Source organism: Emydura macquarii, unplaced genomic scaffold, assembly GCF_026122565.2.
Source record: "Emydura macquarii macquarii isolate MOO-44397 ecotype Brisbane River unplaced genomic scaffold, CSIRO-AGI_Emac_v2 contig_509, whole genome shotgun sequence".
NCBI lineage: Eukaryota > Metazoa > Chordata > Testudines > Chelidae > Emydura > Emydura macquarii.
This window is the reverse complement of record NW_027130646.1, coordinates 729,719-753,025: the sequence shown is the minus strand read 5'-3', so window position 1 is coordinate 753,025 and position 23,307 is coordinate 729,719. Positions and strand designations below refer to the sequence as shown.

General features: G+C 54.6%; 1 protein-coding gene across 4 annotated transcripts in view; it reads right to left on the bottom strand.

Annotated features, from left to right (window-relative positions):
- The window catches only part of ARAP1 (ArfGAP with RhoGAP domain, ankyrin repeat and PH domain 1), a 141,763-nt gene that overhangs the window by 73,457 nt on the left and 44,999 nt on the right, over positions 1 to 23,307 (bottom strand). The window contains exon 1 of one of the 4 annotated variants that reach the window (XM_067539087.1): positions 22,239 to 22,395. The exons of the other annotated variants lie outside the window; for them this stretch is intronic. The gene's annotated coding sequence lies outside the window, so the exon portion shown is untranslated. Of the gene's footprint in view, positions 1 to 22,238; positions 22,396 to 23,307 lie in introns of those variants that run through there. 4 annotated transcript variants of the gene reach the window in all.

The following is a 23,307-nucleotide window of genomic DNA, read 5'->3' as shown; positions in this document are numbered from 1 at the left end:
CTGTGTCAAAAGCTTCGCTAAAATCAAAATACGTCACATCTACTGTTCCCCCCCCCCATCCAATAGACCAGTCACCCTGTCATGAAGGATCCTGTAGAAGCTTCCTACCTTGGCACTCTCATTCAGTCTCATGTCCCGTCCTGCAATGTTCCAGGGCTCTTCTTTGGGCAAGCATTTCATTCAGCACTGACACAAACCCAGCTCTCCACCTCCCGCTTCCCACCCAGGCTGGGCAAGCACTGTGGGAAAATATGTACAACTATTGTGCCAACGAGCATCTGAGATCGCACTGCTCACCATCAACGGTGGAGCTGCTGGGCGAGACCGGAACTGGTTAAAAATGGACTTATCACGCACACACACACACACACAAAAATCGAGATTTTTGAAAAAATGTTTTACCCTGATTCAAGACAGAAAGCCAAAATTTCCAATTTTTTTGCAAAATGAAATTCTTGAAAAAAAACATTTGGTTTGGGATCAATTGAAGTATTTTGCTACGATAAATTCTCAGTGTTTTGTTTCAGTTTTGACTCTTTTTTTAAAACTACTTTTTATATCAAATAAAGTACATTTCAAAACCAAACAGTCATTTTGAAACAAACAAGCAAAAAAAATCAAATGTTTTCATTCCAGGGAAGTTGACGCTTTTATTTCCAATGAATTTGCTGAACAAAGTTTGATACGATTCCACCAAAAATTTGGTTTTCTCTAAACAGCGTTTTCTGATGGAAAACTGTTTTGATGAAAACTTTTCCCTCCGTTCTAAGGCAGACAGAGCCCTTCGTCCTAAGAGTGTTTACACCAAAAGCAATTAGACAGAGAGTTGTTACCGATGAGATGGACCCCAGCGCAGTGACTTGGGGAGGCTTATAGATATTTTGGGCAAGCCAGGTTCAAAGGGAATCCTTACCTGCCTCTCAGTTACCTGGCTTGGTGCACAAACTAACCCTGGTGCAGTGTTTCCCCTCGGCAGGGCAGATGTGTCACGGCTTCATCACTGTTTCGGAGGAAGGACACCACTGGGTTGCAAAAGTGAGTGCCGGGTCCAGACGGTAAGTTCTTAAAACGGCATCCCAAATGCACGACCTTCTCTTCCTGCTTTTTATTTAACAAGAGCCTGGCCTTCCACGGGGCTATCGTGCAGGGATTGGGTCTCTTGGGTTCCGTTCCTGGTGCTGTGGGACTCCGGGCAAGCCGCTAAAGCCAGCATTGTCATCCTTAGGTGCCTAATGACAGTCATCTAAATCCACAGACGGGTCCCTAAATAAGTGGTTGTGCTTTCCAAAGTGCTCAGCTCCCAGAACACCCCAATGGAATCAACAGGAACTGCGGGCGCCCAGCACCTCTGAAAAAGAGGCCATTTGTATTTAAGTGCCTACATATGGATTTAGGGGCCTGCTTTCAGGCACCCAATGCAGAAATGTTCAGCTGATTCGCCCCACAACTCAGTTTCCACATAAGAGCAGCCACGCTGGGTCAGATCCATGGTCCATCTAGCCCCGTGTCCTGTCTTCTGACAGTGGCCCGTTGCTAGATGCTTTAAAGGGAAGGAACAGAATGGAGCCATTCTTGAGTGATCCATCCCCTGTCATCCAGTCCCAGCATCTGTCATTCAGAGTCACAGCAGGGGTTGCATCCCTGCCCACCTTGGCTAATAGCCACTGACGGACCTATCCTCCCCTAGGTCTTTTTTGAGCCCCCTTATAGTCTTGGCCTTCACAACATCCTCTTGCAAGGAGTTCCACAGGTTGACTGTGCATTGTGTGAAGAAATACTTCCCCTTGTCTATTTTAAACCTGCTGCTTATTAATTTCCTGGGGTGACCCCTAGTTCTTGTGTTATGGGAAGAGGTAAATAACACTTCCCTATTCGCCTGCAAACTATGGCTAGTGTCATTTGGCCACCCCTGGTTGGGAGGATTCATTGACAAGTCTTGGGAGGTTCTCAGATGAAAGCAGGTACATAAGGGTAATGATTTATGACCGGCAAATAGCAATTCAGGTTCTTGTGGGTGAATGAAAAAATATATAGTGGAAAGACAGAGCCACTCACAGCCTGAATTGCAGAGGCCCTGCGCAAAGCTGATGTCATTTGTGGTGACAGGTGCGCCGCACCTCTGAAAATCTGCATGCAACAAGCACCACAGAGGCGATCTTCCCCAGCACGATGAAAAGTTCCAGAGGGGTAGCTGTGTTAGTCTGTATACAGCAAAAACAACGAGAGTTCTGTAGCACTTTAAAGACTAACAAATTTCCTCAGGCATAAGCTTTCGTGGGCTGCAACTCACTTCGTCAGATGCATCTGCAGCCCACGAAAGCTTAGTCCTGCAGAAATGTGTTAGTCTTTAAAGTGCTCCAGGACTCTCGTTGTTTTCCCCAGCACCTTTCTCTTCTATCGAATTGGATTCTGAACCTCTCGGGAACTAAAACTGGAACTCAGCCACAGCTGCTTCCCCATTGCTACTTCTCAGTGGTTTCCAACCTTCCAAAGAAGCACCAGCAGACGGGCAATCAATACAATTTTCACAGTAAAGATTTTCTTAAGGACAGGAAAGAGGAGAAGCTTCCTCAGGTACAAGAGATTTGAATTTGTTTTCCTTTTGTGTGTGTGTGTGTGTGTGGAAAGATTCCCAAACCAGTGATGGAAGCGGCTGTGGAATATCTCCCAGGAGAAGCCCCGGTGCGTGGTACACTACACCTCAGCCTTTTCCAAACATCTGGAAAGTGTCTAGCACACCACAGGGCCTGGCCTAAAGGACATCAGGAAGAAGGATGCGGGTAACGTCCTGGCCTGGGACTCAGAACATCTGGTTCAACTCTCAGCACTGACACTGACTTCTTGGATGCTCTTGGCCAAGCATCTTAACCTCTCTGGGCCTCGGTGCCCCATCAGTAAAGTGATGTTTCCTTCTCCCACCATTTGTCAGTCTCGTCTACTTAGCGCATAAGTTCTTGGGCAGGGAGTGTCTCTCGGTGTGGGTATACAGAGCCTGGCAGCTCTAGGTGCTACTGTAATATAAATAATAATTACATCCAACACTGTTAAAGGAACAGTAAGGTTGCACAGTCAAACTGAGAAGTAATAAAACGCCAGCATTAAAGCTGCCCGGACACCCATATTTCAGCCCCCCTGTGCATTACAATATGTTCTTTATATACATGACCACATGCTATTTTTTCCACAGGACCACCACCTCATTCAGTGAATGAGTAGTTATTCAATATTTCTTTTTATCCTTTATATGTGGCCCAGGTTTTATTTACCACCCGCCATCCACACCTTGCACGGCATCCGGGATTATTCATTCCCTGCGGGGAGTTTCTGTGGTGCTCTCATCATAGTGTGCGAGTGCTTCACAACCGTTCATGAATTTATTTTTGCGCAGGTGATATTTTTATGCCCATTTTATAGATGGGGAGCTGAGGCACAGAGAGAGTTAGGCTAAAATGATCAACAGCGACAACTAATTCTGAGTGGCTAAATGAGACTCCCAGGCCCTGAGTTTTCAGAGTGTTCACCAACAGAATTTGGTCCAGTAAAATATTACTTCTCCCACCTTGTCTCGCCTCGCATTTTCGTGGCACATTGTATGTCCAGGGCACAGCGCCAATCGCCCTGAGCACTTCTGCAAATCTGGTCAGAGGTGTCATGTTGCGCACCCAGAAAATGAGGAACACACAATTAGCAGCTAACTGTGAGCGTTGTGGTGTAAGTGATTTACTCGTCCCCAGGCAGCAGCTCTGCTAAAGGCAGGGATAGAATTCAGTTCTTCAGGGCAGCATTCAACTTCCTTGATCACAAGCCCACCCTTTCTCTTTCTTGCTCACGAGACAGCTTCAAACTTCTGCAACAAAGGAAGCTGGGGTCCTACCGACCACAGCCTCCTTCACTATACAACCCTGATTCGGCCCCAGTGCAGACGCATCCTGTGCAACGAATGAGGCTGGGGTCCAGTGGAAAAAATAGTGCGTGATCGTGTCATTAACGACTGTGTCATAATGCATACACACAAGGGGGCCAAATTAATGTTACACTGGCAATCTGAACACTGGCATTTCCTCATTTTTGAGTGATTGATTTTGCAGCCTTAACTTTCTTTTAACAGAGTTTTTTGGATGTAATTTCCTAATTAAAAAAAAAAAACTCTCTGAAAACACCGAAATGCCATCGCACAGAATCATAGAACCAGACTGACTGCCAGCTTGAGTCATCAGCAGGGTTTGGGCCGTTAAAGCCACCATATCTGGCGGCCGTCGAAGGCTATTATCACCTGCGGAGACCACTCACCAGAGGTCGGATGAGACACACTCACTTCACAGGTGAGTTTCATAGCTCTTCGCTGACAGCAGAGGAAAGTAGAGGGTTCAAGCCCAGGTTCTGGAGGGGAGTGTGATCTAGTGGTTATAGATGACTTCTGTCCCTATACGCCTAGCATGTCTTTGTCCCTCTCTGCTCCTATCCAATCCCCCCCTCCAGCTCCTGTCCTCTGCTCCCATCCATCCCCTTATCTGACTCCTGTCCCCTCCACCTCTGCTCCTCCCCACCCTCTGGCTCACATACCCCCCATTCCTCCTCATTTCTCCCCCCTCTGCATATCACTGTGCAGCTATTTCCTCCTTCTCCTCCCTGCTGGCTGGGAGCAGCAGTGGGGGGCATTGAGAACACCGGAGAGACAAGCGCTCAGTTCCCGTGCCTCGCATCACCGGCATCCAGGAGCTGCACTTCCAGGACAAGCCCGGCTCTGCCTCTGCAGGCTCAGACTGGCACAGGCCCAGTCACTCTGCCAGAGGACACATGCACCGTCCAGTCGCATGCAGGAGCTGTGAGGACGCTGGCGCACGCCCAGTGCAGACGGGAATCCTTGGGGAATTTAGCGCCGCGCTAATGGGCCTCCACTGAACATTTGCAAACTTGGCCAAATCGTGGGTGGATTTCCAGAGAAACAGCAAAAGGTGCATCCCTGACCCCAAGACAAACTCCCTGCCACATTTCAAGTGCCACACAACTGAAAACCAAGTCTCAGGTAGGGAAGTGTTGGGCAACCTTAACTACCTAGGGAAAAATCTTGGACCAGCTATGACTTAAACAGACCTTTTAGGGTTCTGTAATTTACCAGGAGGTGGCAGGGGGAGGGTATAAATTCATTAGGCTAATTGCTGCTGGGTTCCAACAGTTGTACAGAAATCCTGAGGCCCTGCAATGTACATGGTAGTCAGAGCGAGAATAGGGGACACTGGAGAAGATCATGACCCTCTACCACTGGAACTAAAGGAATAAGTCCATTGGCTGGCAGCAGTAGTAGGCTTCTCTCCTCCGTGTGGACCAGGCATTAGAGGGTCCACCCTTTGTAAGTGTTAGTTAAAAAGCTACTAAAGGGCTGAGTTCTCCATCTGTCAGGGCAGAATCCCTGTGGGTAAGTGAACCCTCCCCCCGCCATAACTGCCTCTTTGATCTGCCTTGCTCTCCTTTTCCAGCGCAGGCAGCCAGCGGTGTAGCCCTGTCTATAGAGCCGCATGCCGCTGCTTTGGGCACCATGGCCAAGATTTTCAGAAGCGACTAGTGATTTCAGGCTCCTTGGTTTTTAGGGGCCCTAACGAAGACACCCTACGGGGCCTGGTTTTCGGAAGGCAGGCGCTTGGCCCTTTCTGGGAACCGGGCCCCTTGAAGTTGGACTCCCCCAGATCGCTTGTCACTTTAGAAAGTCCCGGTGGACCTTGTAAAGGGAAGGCGCTGCACAAGCTGGGCCGGGTGCCTCTGTTCTCATGCTCTGCATTCAGCATTCGGATCCCTAATCTATTTCACAACGGGCTGGACACAGGGGTGTCGGGCATCAGCCCTTGGGCTCGCTGATCCGGGGCATTTCAGAGGCGCTGAGATACCAGCGACGTGCCCAGACAGACGGCGGGGGGCGAAGGGAAGCAGGACTCCGACGGGGCAGCTGTGAGAAGGGCAGTTGAGCCCCTTTCAATCACGGCTACACAGATGGCTCAATCCAGTGTGAATCCAGATCCAAGCTGCCACAGAATCCTATTCTCTTTTTCTGGGTTGGAGTGACCGCATTTCTTAGCAGCCGTTTCTAGGGAAACAAGCCCGCAAACATCCCGAGGTTGACCAGACAGCTGGTGCAGAAGGCAAAGCGTGGGCACTCCGCCCCTCCGGTCGGGATGAGCTACGCAAAGCGAGGGACCCGCTCTCTGCAGCGCCGGGAGATCTGGCCGGGATACTGGCACTGCCGTCCGCCGGCGCAGGGCTGGCAGGAAGAGGCTTTGTGAGCCGGGGGGCAGGGGGGCGCTGAGTCCAGCACAATGAGTTAAAGGCAGCCTGCAGAGCTGACCACGGTGGACGGGCAAGGGTGTACGTGTGCCTCCACCCTCCTCTGCGGGATGGAATCTGTGTGCCATAAGCCCTATATGGCTAACGGGGATTCTCCTTCAGCTCAAGTGGGTGGAGCGTGGGCTTTCTAGGGTCCATCTCTGCCACTGCAGCCATGCTGAGCAGCAGAATGACAACTGGCAGGCCGTGGGTTCATTGCATTTTACGTCAAATCATTGCATAGCTCACCCGTAAGACTGCATTAGCGCGAGACGCCTTTCCCAGGCACCTGTCAGTGTCTAGGCATGTGTACCTGGGTCTAAAGGGACATCAAGTCTCTCACTAAAGGGAAACCAAGCTGACAGCCGCAGCCCCTCTGCCCTAGCTTTCCCTTCCCAGATGCAGCCACTCTCCTGTTTCGGCGTTAGGAAAGGGAGAAGTGCAACAGGGGGCAGTTCCAGAGCCGGTGGCGGCCTCCACTAATAATCTTAGAATCTACACAGCGCTTCACACCCTCAAAGCACTAGATGAACACCCGCTAACTAACCGCCCCAATGCCCCCAGCAATGCCCTCGTCCCCACTTTAATGCTGGGGAAACCGAGGCAGAGGGAGAGCCGGTGGCTTGCCCAGAGGTACAGAGAAAGCCCACACCAATGTCAGATTCAAACACAGAAAGGCCAAGCTCCCTGGCCTGTGCTCGGGTCACTGGGCACACTAGATTTAAATTTTAAAAGGAAATAATCACTCTCCCGTCCCACGCCTGCCCAGGACACAGCTCAGGGTCCTGCACCCCCCTCCGATCGTTTGGGACGGGAGGACATACCCCTGTGTCCAGTGCTTCTCAGTCCTGCTCTGTGAGGCAGGATTGCAAGCGTTGAGCATCCGGCAGCTCCCACGGTGATGAGGCAGGATTTCACACGACCTCAGCACCCCACCAGCACCCAACGTGCTGAGCTCTTGGGAAAAATCGAGCCACTTATTTTTGGTGGGCAAATAGGGGGGAAATCTGGACCGGTGAGTCTATAATGCACACATCTGCTACAAGTGAAACAAAGCGCTTGGCAGGCAAAACTGAGGAAGGAAATCCCGGGGGGCCCCGGAGCTCTGGGACCAACCACAGCTCAGATCAAAATAAGGCGAGCCGGCTGTCAGGCACACAAACCCCACGTGCCTGCTAACCCCATCAAATAACCCATCAACGACCGCCGAAGCAAGCACGCTACAAAAGAAGTGAGGTTTGCAGCTCTGCTCTCAGGGGGGCCTCAAACACAGCTGCCCAGGGGATGGGGGCAGAGAGAGATTGCTGAAGAAACGGGGGTTTCCTCTGACCATGAGATCTAGCCTCGTACGCCTCCTCTATTCTCCTCGTCGTGTCCCCTACCTGAGAGATTGCGGTGCGGGAGTGACACAACTGGATGCTCTGTGATCACCTCTGTGCTGCGTGGGCTCCCGCACGGCAGTCATGAGTTCCTAGACTCCGGCATAACGAGCCCCCCTCCCTGCGCCCAGCAAACCTGCCACGGACTTCCCTGGGAGCAGGAGGTGACTCAGATGGCTTTTGCAACCCTGGGCTGGCCTGGAGGCTGCCCCCTTCCCGTCAGGTCCGGCCACAGGGATTGCATACGGTTCCTCCTCTCCCGGCTCACTGCCCTGCCCTACAGCTGGGCAAAGAAGTGAACGCCGCAAGGGAGCGGCCCTCGAGGCATAGTCCTCCTGCCCTGGTTCCAGAGTCTCGTAAGAACTTCCCTCCATCTGCTGGCAATGCTCCTACTAATGCAGCCCAATATGCCGTTAGCCTTCTTGGCAACCAGGGCACACTGCTGACTCAGATCCAGCTTCTTATCCACTGTAACCCCAGCTCCTTTTCTGCAGAACTGCCAAAACCAGAAGACTAGATGGTTGGCCCCCGCATCCTTGCCCGGCCACAGACATATCCAAACACCCTGGTCTTGAACCTTCAGCACTGAACGCACAAGCCTTGTCCGCCAGCACGACCGGAGTAATTCTGCCGGCTATACATCGCAGGCTGGGATTGCCAGTGGGGCCAGCCATCCGAGGGCGACATAATCACAGGCACCCGGCCAGTGTCTTGCACTTGGCCCAAACAGCCCTTCTCCTGCCACTGCTGAACGGTGCTCAGACTGGCTGGCAGCTGCATCCCCATCTACACACACCCCATCTGCACAGCCAGCCCAGTTCAGGCCAGTAGGTCGGCCAGCTGGATCCTGGGGTGTCTCCGATCCCCTGTGTGGGCCCCCTCTGACCAGGTTTGAAGGATTTCGCCTTAGCTCACGGCTGCATTAGCCCCATTCCTTAACCCACCTCTCTGGAAAGCTTCCCTGAATCCAAGATCTCCCAGGCGCAGGTGCTGGATTCTATCTCTGACCATCGCCATTCGTGGAAAACACTTTCAGCTGTCGAAATGCATCTCTTCTGCAGCTTTCAGCAGCTCGTCAGAGTAGCTGACCACAAGCTCGAGATAAAGCATCTTCTCTGTAAGCCGTTCAGCCCCAGGGGAAGGAAGGGGTCAGAAACGGGAAGGGGGGGGTGTCTGCAAACTACAGCAGCCATGCGAAGGTCAGCGCTGCTGAATCAGGGCTTGATCGGCTTCCAAAACTTCACACTGAAGCCTGGTTAGTTTTGCAGCAGGCGAAATGCACTGGGGACGCGTCCCTATTGCCACGGGCGTCAGCTCAGGGACCTCGGAGATGCAGAGAGAAGCACACGCCCGGGCGCAGAAAGAGCGAGCGAGCGAGAGAGAGACGCTTGCAGAGGGAAGGGGCAGGGCGACGCAGCCCGGCAGTGCAAAAAGAGAAGCAGACAGAGCAGACCACTGACAGAGGGACTCACAAAGCGAGGCCAAAGCGCTGCTCTCTGATGCAGCCAGCACATCCCGAAGCTGGCCCGGTGGACCCCAATCTGCCCTCCAAAGCAAGGCTTCGCAGACCCACCGAGATCAGAGAGAGGAGAGGCCCCCCACTCCCCACCCCCACCCCCGGCACCTGGGCCAAGGCAGGATTTTTATAGTCTCCAGAGCAAAAGATTCTCAAACTGTTTCGTAGACTGACGACGTCTTCCTAGAGACATCTCCCCTCCTGCTCTTGGTTGCTCATCCTCCCAAGCCCTTGGCATGCCTAGGCACCATCTCCTGCCAGCCCTCCCCCCTCTTTGGAAAGATGGACACTGGGGGGGGGGCGGAGAGCTTCAGTGCAGCTGGTACCGCTGGCAGGTGGGCACGAGACCCCGCTTTGCAACGATCTGATTTCCCTGAGCTCCGTCCCCGGAGAGCCCCACGCCCAGCACTGGTGACGTGGGCCGCTCTGAGGCAGGGCGCGCAGCCCGATTCGGAGCAGCACCTCTCAGGACAGGCAGGCTGGGGCAAGGCGGCTTGGAGTCTGCTCAGACCCCAGTGTCGGTCAGAGGAGCCCCAGAGCCACTTGCTCCTGCTCAGAGCATGAGCAAACTCCCTTGCCCAGAATATCCAGAGCAGAGAGCGCTCCGCCCACACCAGGGCAGGTCTGCACACAGAGCAGCATGGGGCAGTCCCTAGGTACTGGTCAGACTGGCTTCGCAGCCGCCTTGACAGCAGCTGAGCTGGTATAACGGGGCCAGAGCAGAAGTCCTAGGCCCTGATTCTGTGTGGACAGCATCTAGATGCCATACAGACAATCAGCCATACAAACAACCCCCTCCACCTGTGTCCCCACAAAAATCTGTTACCCCCACATGTTACAGATGGGAAACTGAGGCACCAAGAGACTAAGTGATGGCGGGAACCTGTGACGGAGCGAGGACTCAGAGCCACATCTGCCAAGGACTAAGCTAGTGCCCTAACCACTGGGTGACGCTCCCTCTCTCAGGGAGCGGAGGTACCTCACAACAGGGGTGATGCCGCTCAGCCCACGGGCCTGGTGCTGGCCAGCAGACGTGCTGAAGACCAGGGGACAGCATGAAAGGAGGACAAAGATGAGAAGAGACCAGGAGGGAGGATGTCGGAACAAGGGGAAGGCACGGCTGAAGGCAGCCGACGCCTGGAAAACGGGAGCCCCAGCGCGATCCCTTGAATGACGAGAGGGAGAGCGCAGGCAAGGGGGTCTGCGCCTGACGCCGTTCCTCGGGGCGAGCAACGTCCGACGCCACCAGCCGGGGCACCCCTGGGCAGCTCACGCCGGGGGGGGGAGCTAAAAAATTCACCCAATGTCTCCTGGGCATTTTACCAAATAGCAGGATCAGCGGGGTGAGGAAGAGACTGGGGTAGTGCTCGACATGCCCCCTCCCCCCACAGCCCCCCAGCTCCCCTTGGCACACCCCTCCCCCACGGTGCCCCCAAAGCCAGTTCCTTGCCCCCCCTCCCCACGACGCCCCTGCCAGCCGGCAACAGTAGCCCCCCCCCACCGCTGCCGTTCTCTATGGGCAGGAGACCTGCCAGCTGGGCGGCACATTGCCTCTGAGGGTGGAGCAGCAGATCCCCTGCCCCCCCCCCAGCCAGGGGACCCCACTGTACCCACTGTGTCTGGAGCGGGGGATGGGGCTTCGCCCCCTTCCACCCCTCCCCCCACGGCGCCCCACTGAGTCCAGAGGGGCTCTTGGCCAGCAAGGCGCCTGGCGACCCAAGACCTTAAACAAAGAGAAGGCCGCAGGCAGGGCCCTCTCCGGGCGGGGCTCCTGGCCTCTGGATGAACGCCCCCGTCTTTGACCCAAAAAACAGCCCAACCCCATCCTGGCCTTCAGGGTGCAGGTCAGCTCTGCTCCCGGGGCGAGCGCTCCCGGTGTACGGCAGTTCACAGCCCCGCGGGTGGGCAGCGCAAGTTGCTACTCTCTTCGGGAGCCAGGCCAGCGGCACTGACAGAAGGGGGGCGTTCTGCGGGCTGGGAATCGAGCTGGGTGTTTTCCCGTCCCGGGGAGGGAGGCTGCTGGGTTTGCTTCAGTCTGGACCGGCATGATGCATTTGTCATCGACGGCACAGGCGCCTGGGGCCCTGGATCGACCCCAAAGAAGGATGGTTCCGTGGTCAGGGCACCAGCCTGGGACCCAGTTCGATTCCCTGCCCCACCGCACGCTCCCCCCGTGACCTTGGACGAGTCACAGTCTCTCTGCGCCACGGTTCCCAATCCCCGGGTGTAGAACGGCAAAAAGAGCCCGGCCCTGTTGCGAGGATAAACACGCTGAAGACTGGGAGATGCTCAGACACTACGGGGTCGGGGCTGCTCTAAGACAGACAGACAGACGTCTTGCTCTGCCTGCTTCATACTGGGCCCCTCCCGAATTTCAGAGCCTGCATTTTATTTCCCAGAGCCCCCCCACCGCAGCCCAGTGGAAGCCGGGCTCGGGCGGGTTTGTGAGCTGGTTAAAGAGGTTTCCTCTCTAGGGCCTCCCCTGACGGCTACCTTGGATGTGATGGGGGGACCCCTTCCCCATGCTCAGACGCAGACACTCAAACGTGGGCCGTGGGCCCCTGCGGCAGCAGCGATCAACAGGAGCAACTTGCCTGCTCATCAGAAACGAGTTCCTGCCTGGAGCCTGTGAAACCGCTTTCGAATCACGATGCACGCTCTGCCAGGCTGCCTTCCTTCCCCTCTGGTGGGCGAAGGCTGCTCTTGGTTACAGGGGGAGGCTCCTTTCACAATCACGAGAAGTGGAGCTCACATGATGGCCTTTGCAAGGGAGCGGGGAGATGGCAGATGGGATTTGCACCAAACTTTTCACCTCCAGGCAATGCTCCCGCTGATCATTTTTTCTGGGAGTGAAACCACCAGGTTTTGTCTACACTAGCACTCTTGTCAGCAGAACATTTGTCTGTCAGGGGTGGGGAAAAAAACCACCCCCCTGACCGGTGTAAGTTTCACCAACAAAAGCGCTGGTGTGGACAGCGCTATGTCGCTCTCCCGCCAACACAGCTACCGCTGCTCCGCTCGTTGGGGGCGGTTTAATTACGCCGGTGGGAGAGCTGTCTCCCGGCGGCAGAGAGCGGCTACACGGGAGACCTGACAAGCAGTGGCACAACTGTGCCGCTGTACGGTCCGTAGTAGGGACACAGACCAAGCGTGTTAGTAGCGGGGGCAGCGCAAACAAAAACCAAAAGCCACATCCATGGAGTATGTGAAACAGCCCGTCCCTGTCAGGGTCACTCACAAGACACCCGCAACCATTTCTTTAGGGCGAGGTCTGCCTCAAAACCAGCACAATGGAAGAGCGGGTCCGTAGGCTCCCAGGAGCACCACCTGCCTTCTTCTCAATGCCCTCTCTCGGATGGGTTATAACTAATCCTTTATCTCCTAGGATGCCTTGCTCCAGCCCGGAAACTACATCTCCCAGCAACCCCGCACCCGAGTTCCAGAGAGAGCCCAGCTGAGAACTGCCTGAACCAGCCTCATCCTTCGCCACCAGCCCACCCTGATCGGGTTTGAAAAGCAGACTGCCTCCCCCTCACCACCCCTCTCCCCCAGGGATGCTTGAAGAGGAATAACTGCACAAGTCCGGGATACCCCGCCACTGTGACCAAAGACACCTTGTAGGCAAGCTGGCGACTTCTACCCTGCCCTCAGTCAAGGATTACACTTCCCCTTGAGGCTGCCAGATCACATCTCTACCCTCCTCCATCAGGGTTGTCTAAAGAGGAGCCATGAAGGGGAAGAAAAAGCAGTTTTGTGTCTTTCCTTCCCTTTTTTTTTGCTGCTCAAGTTGTCTGAGAAGGGGTTTATAGTTCATATTTCCTTTCCTTGCTTGTTTGAGACACCAGAGACGCAGGTCTGGTCTGTGCTGTGTTTCTCTTGCTGGAGAGCTGATGGGATGAAGACCGAGACACCAGACACATGAAACTAGACCAAACAAGAGGGTGAGGGATTTCCGCCCCCCGCCGCCCCAAGTGTTTAAAACCCTTTGCAGGTTTTTATTAACCCCTATTTAACTCAAATGTCTAAAAGCACTTGGGAGAAAAGCTCTTCTTGTGAAAAACTGATCAGTCCCCTTTCCTTTCCACTGAGAGGGGAGAAAGCTGACGTTCCAGATCTCTGACGCCTCCAAAGAGTCTTCCAGAAAAACCATGGGACACTCAGCCGGAAAGGCTTGAGATTTCTAAAGGGAAAAGCAAACCCTTGAAGGATGTGCAGAACTTCCCAAGAAAAACCCTTGCGGGCCTGCTCTAGACATCACGAAGGGACAAAAATTCCCCCACTTTGCAGGTTGTCTGTGAAATAACACGCTGTGGGCACAAGAACAAATAACACACTCACGTTCTCAGTGGCCCCTCCAGCCGCAGGCATGTCACACCCAGGCACTGTGATCTGCACTGGCTTTTAGTGTTACTGCTGCTAAGTTGTTGGTTTTAAGTTGATTCTCCTCTGGACACTTCAGGGATCCAGCTCACTTCCGGCTTCATCCCACAGCAGTCGAGATATCAGTGCCGGCTCCAGCTCCCAGCTCCCGCGTTTACTCACGCAGGGGCTGGAGTCAAGGCGTTACGGGCATCCCTTGTTTCTCCCGCCGGCACCCGAGCATCTTGAGCTCCAGGGAGTTCAGGGGAAGCGGAGGTGGGAACGGGGAGGGCCGAGGAGCTGGAGTGGTGTTGATAGAGAGTGCGTCCCGTCTCACGTAGCGTGCGTTTCTGTGTCAGACTGTCCGCCCGTTCAGTGAACCCAGGGCAGGACAAATGAGTCAGTGAGGCTCACTTCCATTCCTAGTGGAAGTGGCCACATGCTATTGGCAACCTCTGCAAAACGACAGGAACTGCACAGAACAAACTCCCCTCTCACCCTGCACCAGGGTCAACTGCCTCCTGGGCGCCTCCTCGGGGCACAGGGTGGCGTTGTAGCAGCCCTGCCTCAGTTTCCCCTTCACGAGAAACTCCAAAAAGGCTATTTTCCCCCCTCTTAGCCCATAATTCCCTCTTTAAATTGCTCAGAATTAAGTCCCATGAATCCAATTCATTCTTCCCTGGTCTTCATCAAGCCCTCCTGGGCCCCCCTGCCTGGAGTCTTTCCCTGCTTTGGCAGGCCACTTCCAGCCCTCCCTAGCTTTTCTCTCTGGTATCTCAGCGTCCCCCCGCAGCAGCCTGCCTGCTCCCTGCAGCCTTCACCAGCCTTCTCCAGGCCTCTGCTGAAGCCTCTCCCAGACCCGCCAGCTGATCTCTCTCACGGTCACTTTATCTAACCCGTCTATCACATGCCCCATTTGTCCCCAGCTGGGGAGGCGAGTAAGTGTGTCAAAAGTAGGGCGGAGACCCAGCTCCCCTTAAAGGGCCGGTTGCCCCGTGATTCACCCCTAGAGATGGGCCAGATAGACCAGGTCTGAAACCTGTTCCTGGCACAAGGCCAGTGCCCCGGCTTTATTTGCTCTGCGGACTAACAGCAGCTGCCAGTCTCCCAGGCGCCGTCATTAGCTCCCACTTCAACTCTTCTGCCCCCAGTTTGGCCACCGCAAGCACCCCACCCTTAAAGTCCAGTGGTGCACGCGGCCTCCCAGCTGACACCAGCTCGGGTCAGGACCGGCCACCTCCAGAAAGCCTGTAAGAAATCAGCTACCTGAAGAGGGCTTGATGGGCAGAGCCGACAGCAGTACTTTCAAAACCCAGCTGTACCCGCACACAGAACAGAGCTTAGCTGTCTCATGGTGTCCCACTCAGCCCTACTCACAGGTTCCTTGTGTGCTTGGGTTACAGGCTCCGCGGGGTGGGGTCTTTAACCTCATAGGTTTATAGGGTGCTCACAGAGCGCTGTCGGCAGTGGACAACTCTGCCCATAGCAGGGCGGGTCTCACATCTGGAAATTAAACATCTGCTGCCTGAGAGTGTGATTCTCTCCCCCCCTACCCACGCCAAAGCCATCCACCATGTCCAAGGACACAGAGGGGGTCCCTGGTCTGAGATGCGGGAAGGGAATCTAAGATCACACCCGTCCCAGGCTGCACCAGCCATGGGAGAGCTGGCAGATCAAGCCAGGAGGGCAGGGTTACCTGGCCTGGAGCAACGTTCTCCTAGCAGTAAATAAACCAGTCCTGCTCCATCAACTCTGGATCAAATTACTTCAATCTCAGCAGATCTTTAGCCCCTAAAACCCCACACCATCTCAGCCTGGACCAATACACAAGCAGCTGATGGTTCCAGGAAGCCCGGTTACATTATCCAGGCTATTTTTAAAGCACAGAAGTTAATCTTTTTTTAAAAAAACAAAACCGATATTGCCTACTTTGCCATCACTGGTTAGAGCTCATGGTCTTGTTGAAATGGTTCTCTCTCTCTCCTACCTGGTAAAACAGATTCGGGGCAGGGGAAAGGCCTGGTGCTAGGGTGTTTTCATGACTGTCAGGCCCCCCTTGGTGAATACTTATTTCCATGCTGGAACAGCAGTGCTGGGGGTAGGTGGAGTGAGTGTCTTGCTGGCTGTGAGAAAAGGGGGAAGAGGAGGAGGGAGGGGAGCGACGGACCACTTTGAAAGCCCCCGTGGGCCATGGGTTGGGAACCACTGATTTAGACAGTCTCACTCTTCTGCTGCAGCATCACCTTCCCAGATAAGCCACCCTGTGTCTGAGGACCTGTTCCGACTGGACACTGTTAACCTTGGACAGGGTCAACCGGGAACCAAAACTAGCAGGTATTTTTGCCAAACACATGGAGGGAGATTGGGAAAAGAGGATCTACCTGGATGAACCAAAGGCAGGTCAGAGTGTGAGGCTGAGGCCCCAGTGCTCAAACCCCTGTTTGGATTTCCACTCCCTGTGTGCTGGGCGCAGGAGAGACGCCCTCGCCAGCCTAGTGCCATCTCCAAATTCAGTCTGCACGGAGGTGTGGCTGCACCATAAACGCAAAGGCAGCTGACTGCAGAGCAGGGAGGCTAGTCCTGCCTCTCACCGCCCTCCTGGGAATATCAGAGTCAGGACTGGACACCAAGTCATCAGAAAGAGTCTGACAAAACTGGAGGGAGTTCAGAGAAGAGCGATAACAAGGATCATGAGGCTGAAAGAGTAAAAGAGCAAAATCTGGCTAACTCGGCAAAGCAAAACAGCAAGGAGGGGAGCGTGAGAACAGGCGTTTACTGCCAGGCAAGTGAGATCGAGCGGCAGAGGGAGCAGGACGAGGATGAAATCAAGAAGCGGAACATTTAGACCAGTGGTTCCCAACCTTTCTGGCTCGAGGGCCAGAGATATCATTTTTACCACCCTGAAGGGCCACCAGTCTCCGCCAGCAGCCTCTCCCCCGCTACTGCAGCCAGACGGAAGGAGTTCAGCAAGGAGGCCGTCTCCCTCCTCCCTGGTCTCCCGTCTCCCCGGCTGCAGCAGGGAAACCGCACGCATCCTGTAGCCCTGTGCGCTCCACCTGGGTCCCTAAGCAGTGCCTCCCTTCTGCAACCAGGGGGAGGGGAGCGACGGACCACTTTGAAAGCCCCCGTGGGCCATGGGTTGGGAATCTGATTTAGACAGTCTGATTTAGACAGTCTCGCTCTGACAGTAAGAGCTCTTCTGCTGCAGCGTCACCTTCCCAGATAAGCCGCCCTGTGTCTGAGGACCTGTTCCGACCGGACACAGTCCCGTAGGAAGCAATCCTGCGCTGGGCTCACAGAGACAGACTGGGAGATCAAACGGGGCCTTGCCATCTTTCCTTGCTCTAGACATAGAGCAATTTAATAAACGGTGACAGCCCCTCAAATTATAATCTCCAGCCTATGGGGTCACCACTCAACCCAATGGCTACAGAACCAAAGCAATTAGGGATGTAAGATAAAAATAAGACCATCCTTAGCTCTCCTGTAGCGCTTTTTCATCCAGAGATCTCAAAACGCTTTACAAAGGAGGCATCGTTATCCCCATTCTACAGATGGGGAAACCGAGGCACAGAGCGAGAAAGAGGTTTGCCCAAGGTTACACACAGAGCTGGGAACAGCACCCAGGTGGGTGCTGAGTCCTAGTCCAGTGAGCTAACCACTAGGCAACACTATTAGAGCCAGGAAGTGCTTCCCCATCACAGAATTGTACCCGTGTTGTTCTTTGTTATCTGTATGGGGGTCACACTTGGGGGATGTGGGGGGCAATCAGAGATCAGGGTCTCACTGCAGCAGGCACCATACACGCGTGTAACGATGAGATGGTCCCTGACCTGAAGAGAGCACCATTTAAGTACCAGGTGAGAGGCAGCCGTCGGATGGACACACAGACAGACGGGCGAGGGGAGCACAAGGGAGCAGCGAGAAGATGAGGATCAGTGTAGTAAGCAGCAGTCACACCGGAGCTACCATTGCCCGTTCTCCAGAGCTTTGCTCAATTCAGTTTTAAATGTCCTGAGCAAGTGGACTCTTGCCCCTTCCACATTCTCACAGTCCTCACTTCTAGGACATTTCCCCTAACATTCAGCCTCAGTTTCCCTCTGCTCCAGTTTCCGTGGGGCCAGCCCACAGCCTGAATTGAAATCCCTGCTTATAGTGTGAGGCAGAGCTGCACTGTCAGGTGTTATTTTATCCACACAGCAGGATTCCCGGTTCTCCTTCCCTTCGGACAGCTCCATATCACTCCCTCAAAAGGACGGCAAAGCCACGGAGGCAAAATAAGCCTAAAGGAGTTAAAGCCACAGAGCAAAGCTGGTGTGAGTGGCGTCCACAGGGCCGGAATGGATCTCGGCTGGGGAAGCGAGTTTCATCCCACTCAATGCAAATGACTGGATGGGCAGAAGCAGGCAATCTCCCCTACCCTGTCTCAGAAGTGATCTGGACCCCCCCGAGAGACGGCTGTAGGGTGAGAGGGGAACCGAGAGTCCAGGAAACATGCAGTGCTTGGTGTCTCTGCTGAGACCGCCCCCCCCCCCCACCCTTCTCCTGCCCCCAGACGATGGATTCTGTGACCTAATTAGGCATTCACAGCGTGTTCATCGCCCTGGCGGCCGAGCGTGATCCGAGGTGCCGTGCACCTCTATCCATGCTGGGCACGTCTACACTGCAATAAAAGACCCGTTGCACAGCCATGGTGGACTCAGGATCACGGGGTTGGGGGCACGGTAGAGATTCGGGCTCAGAGACCCCGCCGCATGCCCCGCTAAAACGCCTGGGTACCTTTGTTAAACAGTTGGCTATAATTCCACCCTTAATCTTCATCAGCCAAATCCTGGGCTCTCCTCGGGGCCTGATCCTCTCCCCCGGAGCAGCGGCGACATACGGTACCACACGGCGCAGGTGTGGGAGGCAGGATCCGGCCCTCCCTGTTTACTCTGCTCTTACTCCAGCAAAGTGGGAGTTCCCAGCAAAGTGGGAGTTGGGGCTGAGTAAGGACTGAGCACATGCTAAGTAGCTCAGGATCTGGACCACCCTTAACACCACCTCCCTTCCATCTGTTTGCTTTGCAGAGCAACAAAGCAATAAATCAACACGAGCGCTGTAAAGATGTCTGTCTCCTGCTAAGACAGAGCATGGACCGTAGCTGTGCGATGGCGTCCTAGCCTCAGAGTGGCTCACATGGACTTCCTTTCCAGGGACCACACAGCAGAGACGCTAACATTTGAGACCATCAGCGCAGGCCTAGAGAGTGTGGTTATCGCCAGAGATGTGACTGTGGAAACGGCCCCTTCTTACACACCACATCTGTCCCCTGCAAGCCCCCCACCTAGCATCTGCTGACTTCACTGACACAGCTGAGGGGTCGGTCCCATTCGCTCTGCAGAGCCGAGACAGCCGCGAGAGAGTAAAGAGGGTTCTCTTCTACCTGGGTCGGCGGCAGCAAAGCGGTCCATGAAATCCCTCCCGCAGGATCACCAGGTTGTGAGGCGTGAGACGGGAATTACCCAGCTTGACTCTCGGAGCCCGGAGCCGGGGGGAGACGGGGGAATTCTGCGTCGCCAGCCAGCTCAAAAACTCATCTTCTCACTTGTGACGCCAGTGAACTTCTAGGGGAGGCGCTGAGAGAGGCAGTCACCCCACAGCTGACCTTGAATGCGCACTTGCAAAATCAAAACGAAAATGTACAAGCCCAGACACAGGACCCACTGGCCCATCCTCGCCAGGAGGCTGAAAAAAACCTGTCAGGCAGCCAGCTCACCAGGCCTTCAGGCGGCTGTTTGAATGGTGAGGCTGCAGACCAGACGCTGCGTGCTTCACAGAGAAGGGAAAGGAATTCCTATCAGAGAGGCAAGAGGAGGGGGAGAATGAAAGCATTTAACCCCAGGAGAGCGCAGGCAGGGTCCAATGCAGCAGGCACCATGGGAGCTCAGCCACCGCCCAGCACCTATTAATAACAAAGGACCCTTTGTGTTTCCATCTTCCATCCAAGGCGCTTCACAAACACCAGATTAATTAAGCCTTCCCCCGCTCCCGCTGGAAACGTTAGAAAGACACTGTCTGCAGAGGTCTCCGGCTGTGTCCAGAAACCTGACTTCTGTCCGTGGCTCTTCCACACATTCCCCATCCGATCTCGGGTCCGTCCCTTCCTCTTTGCTTCCCCCTCATCCGTACACCACCACCTGCCCCCCGAGAGGGTGATTCATTCCTCGCTGTGGAGGCGCTATGTCCAGGGTGGGTCAGAGCACGCCCATGGGGGAAAGACGGTGAGAAAGGGTTAAGTGACCTGCCTGAAGTCAGAGACAGATTGCGGTAGAGCTGGGGAAAAGGTCCCAGGGGTCCTGACATCAGATCCCTCGCTCTAACCGCTAAACACGTGATGGGCCTAATCTGGATCTCACATACTCCTAATTTACACTGGTCTGAGAGCACAATCCAGCCCAGGACCAGGCCATGACTCTACGGCTGGGGCACTGCGTTTTGAAAATCCAGCTGCCAAATAAATCCCTCCGCTTATCGCCCTTCGCCAATCCAGGACAAGAAGCCGGCTTCCCGCTTGCCAATAACACCCTGAGAGGGACAAGGCGAGGGAGGCGGTTCCTGTTGCTGGGAGGAATGAAAAACTTCCCTCTGCCAAGCCCCGGGGCAATGGCTGTGTGTTTCCTGGCACCACCAGCGCAGAGGCCATTCTGGTAACCCCGGGCCTGGGCTGTTTGTCTGTGATCTCAGATGTTTCTGGGGCGACGCTCACAGCCCTGAGCTCGGGACTTGGCCGACGAAGGGAAGTGGCTGCTGCTCGCCTTCACAGATTCAGTTTTACAATGGAGTGCTCGTGGATCCCGTTGGAGACAAACGCCGCCCCCATCCCTGCGGCCTGGATCGGGCACGGGGAAGCGTGGAGGAATGCGCACAGTAAATGCAGCAGAGCACGACTCCTTGGGGCTCCCCGCACATGTGGCAGCGGGACCCCTAAGGTAGGAGCAGACACAGAGGATCAGCTGCTGCTGTACCCACTGGTCCTTCGATCCACCCAGCAGAGCGCCCTCGGCTCAGACTGGAGGTTTAGCCCTTCGCGGCCATCTCGTCTACCAGCGTTTCTGAAGCAGCCCCCCGCGCAGCGCCCAGGCGTGGGCCTAGCCACTGGCACGTGTTACCGGTCGGTGTCCTCAGCTGGAGCCATTTATAACTGCACTGAGCAAATCCCCGGAGAACGGGAGCTTGTCCTGTTCACCTTTTAGCCAGCAGATGAAACCACCGAGAACGAACGTCAGAGGTCAGCTTGCCCCCAGCGGAGGCAGCAAAGGGCAGACAGACCCCCCAGGACAAGGAAGCAGAGTATTAACGGCGAGACGCAATGCAGGGGGGGGGGATGGGGAAGGCAGCAGAGAACGCACCAGCACAGACATTGTCTGGCTGGCTCTGTAGCCCAGAACAGGGCTCCCCTTTGTACTCTCACATCTGCCTCTGTGCTCGGAGCAAGAATCCTGTTAACCCTCTTCTGACAGCCCCGGGACGCCCTCCGGGCTAGGAGAGAAAATAACGGCATGAGGAGACTGGACCGGCAGCTTGGGAAGAAGGTGGATGTCATTAAAACAACCAGCCGTCCGGGGCAAAGGAAGCCCGGAGCAAAGGAACGGGGCGCTGCCTGTCCCCTACAGAGGTTCTCTCTGGCCAGTGATGGACCCAAAGCCTGTTCGGAACCAGGCCCTGTTGCTATCTAAGGTGATTGGGGTAGTGAGACACATGGACACCGATGTAATCAATTGCTTTCCCTAGGTGGGATCTTTGAAGTTATACAATTCCGGTCAGTAAGTCACACCCAGAGGAGTCCAGCCTAGCAATTCTGCTGTTTCTGTCCCCAGACATAAGCCAGACCCACCACAGTGTCCGGTGTACGGCCACACCTCAACGAGCAACTAACACGCAGGCTCCTAGCCTGACCTAAAAGCAACCGGTAATCTAGCATCTTGGTGGCAGCAATACGGGAAAGCAGACCTGTGGTCCATCTATCCCAGTCCCGTCTCTGACGAGGACCCGTTGCTTCACGGGGACATTGTTGTGGGGGTCAAATTCTAATCGGTGCGTTTTAGCAGCGTGCAGAACTTTCCCCGAAAGCATAACTGGGTCCAAAATAGAATGAGATCAGTTCCTGGAGGACAGGGTCCACCGCTGGCTATTAGCCAACATGCTTAGGGGTGCAACCCCATGCGCTGGGTGTCCCTAAGCCTCTGACTGCCAGATGATGGGACTGAAAGACGGGGGACGGATCACTCCATAATTACCCTCTTCTGTTCATTCTCTCTGAAGCACCTGGCACTGGCCACCATCAGAGACAGGTTCCTGGGCTAGATGGACCATTGGTCTGAGCCAGCCTGGCCATTCTTAGGTTCTTATATAGATGAATGCTTCCACGGTTCCTTTTTTCTAACCCTTTTGCTACCATTCAGCCACTAAAGATTTAAAATAGCTGTAGATAAGATCAGCAAAACAAGCCACAGGCAGAAAGATGAAGAGAAGGGGCTGAGAGGGGGGGGTTATACCACTGTGGGGCTAAGAAAATGGAAAGAAAGCTTTTTGAAATGCAGAATACATTCCCCCGCCCGCCAGTCTCTCAGCTGCTCATTTTACAAACCCTGCATTTCATCACCCAAAATTCAAACCCGAATCCTCACCTGGGAACTAAGGCGATGGTGAGACTCGGCTCCCTGTCTCTAGGACACAGCCGGGAAAACACCACACAATGCGCTTTTATGCTTGCGCCTGGAGCCTCTGCAGAAACCTACCCCCGCTCGCTCTGCCTCTGCAAACTTCACACAAGGGACAGGCTGTCCACCCAGCCCTCCAGCGCACACACAAGTGCCTCGGCTCACTGCCTCGGCGTTGACTTTCTGGCTGAGCTGCACAATACTTCCTGAAAGATCAGACAGACCCACTGAAGCAAGAAAAAAAAAAAAAGCCACCCAGAATTCACTGGGGCTCATACTTCCTTTTCTTCTCACCCCTCCAAAAACGTTACACCTTCCGTCCCTTGCACTGCTGAGCTGCTGTCTGGTCACCGCCAACTACATCACAGAAAGGGAGAGTATGGATACCGAGAAACACAGCCGACCAAGGTTCATATTAATAACCCCCCACCCTGAAGTTAAAGGGCCATCAATGGCATTGTTGTTTATTTCACTCAGCATTGCGCAATGACACACAAACATAGAAAGTCCCAGGCCAATCTGGCAGACAGATACTTGGGGCACGGGGAAATCCAGAGGCAGTGATTCACTGAGTATCTATTTCCCAAAGATTTGCTAATTCAAAGGGTGGGGGCTGTCTCCACTCATCTTGCCTGGCCGGCTCCATCTTTGCTGTTACACTGGGCACTGGGCACCTGGCTGGTAAAACTGGCACGATTCCTGTCACCGCAGGGCACGTGGAGAGAGGCGAGTTAGTTTCATTCACAGCTTGGGACATCTGTGAACAGCAGCTGAGGCCATGGAGCTGTTTACCTGCAGATGCAGGAAGACCAGGCTGCATCCCTTTGTATTTGGATCAGTCCGTCCCTGTCCCAGCAAGCCAGAGGGCTAGAAACTGAACGTTTGTCATAAATGACACCTTGGATTCCACACAATTCAATCTTTTAGGTCCCCCACCCATCGCAGAAAGTTTCCCACGCCCCTGTGGACGAGGGGCCGCCTGGAATTTCCATGGCCTTTATTTAGCAATGCACAGGCATGCCACAAGCGGTTCAGG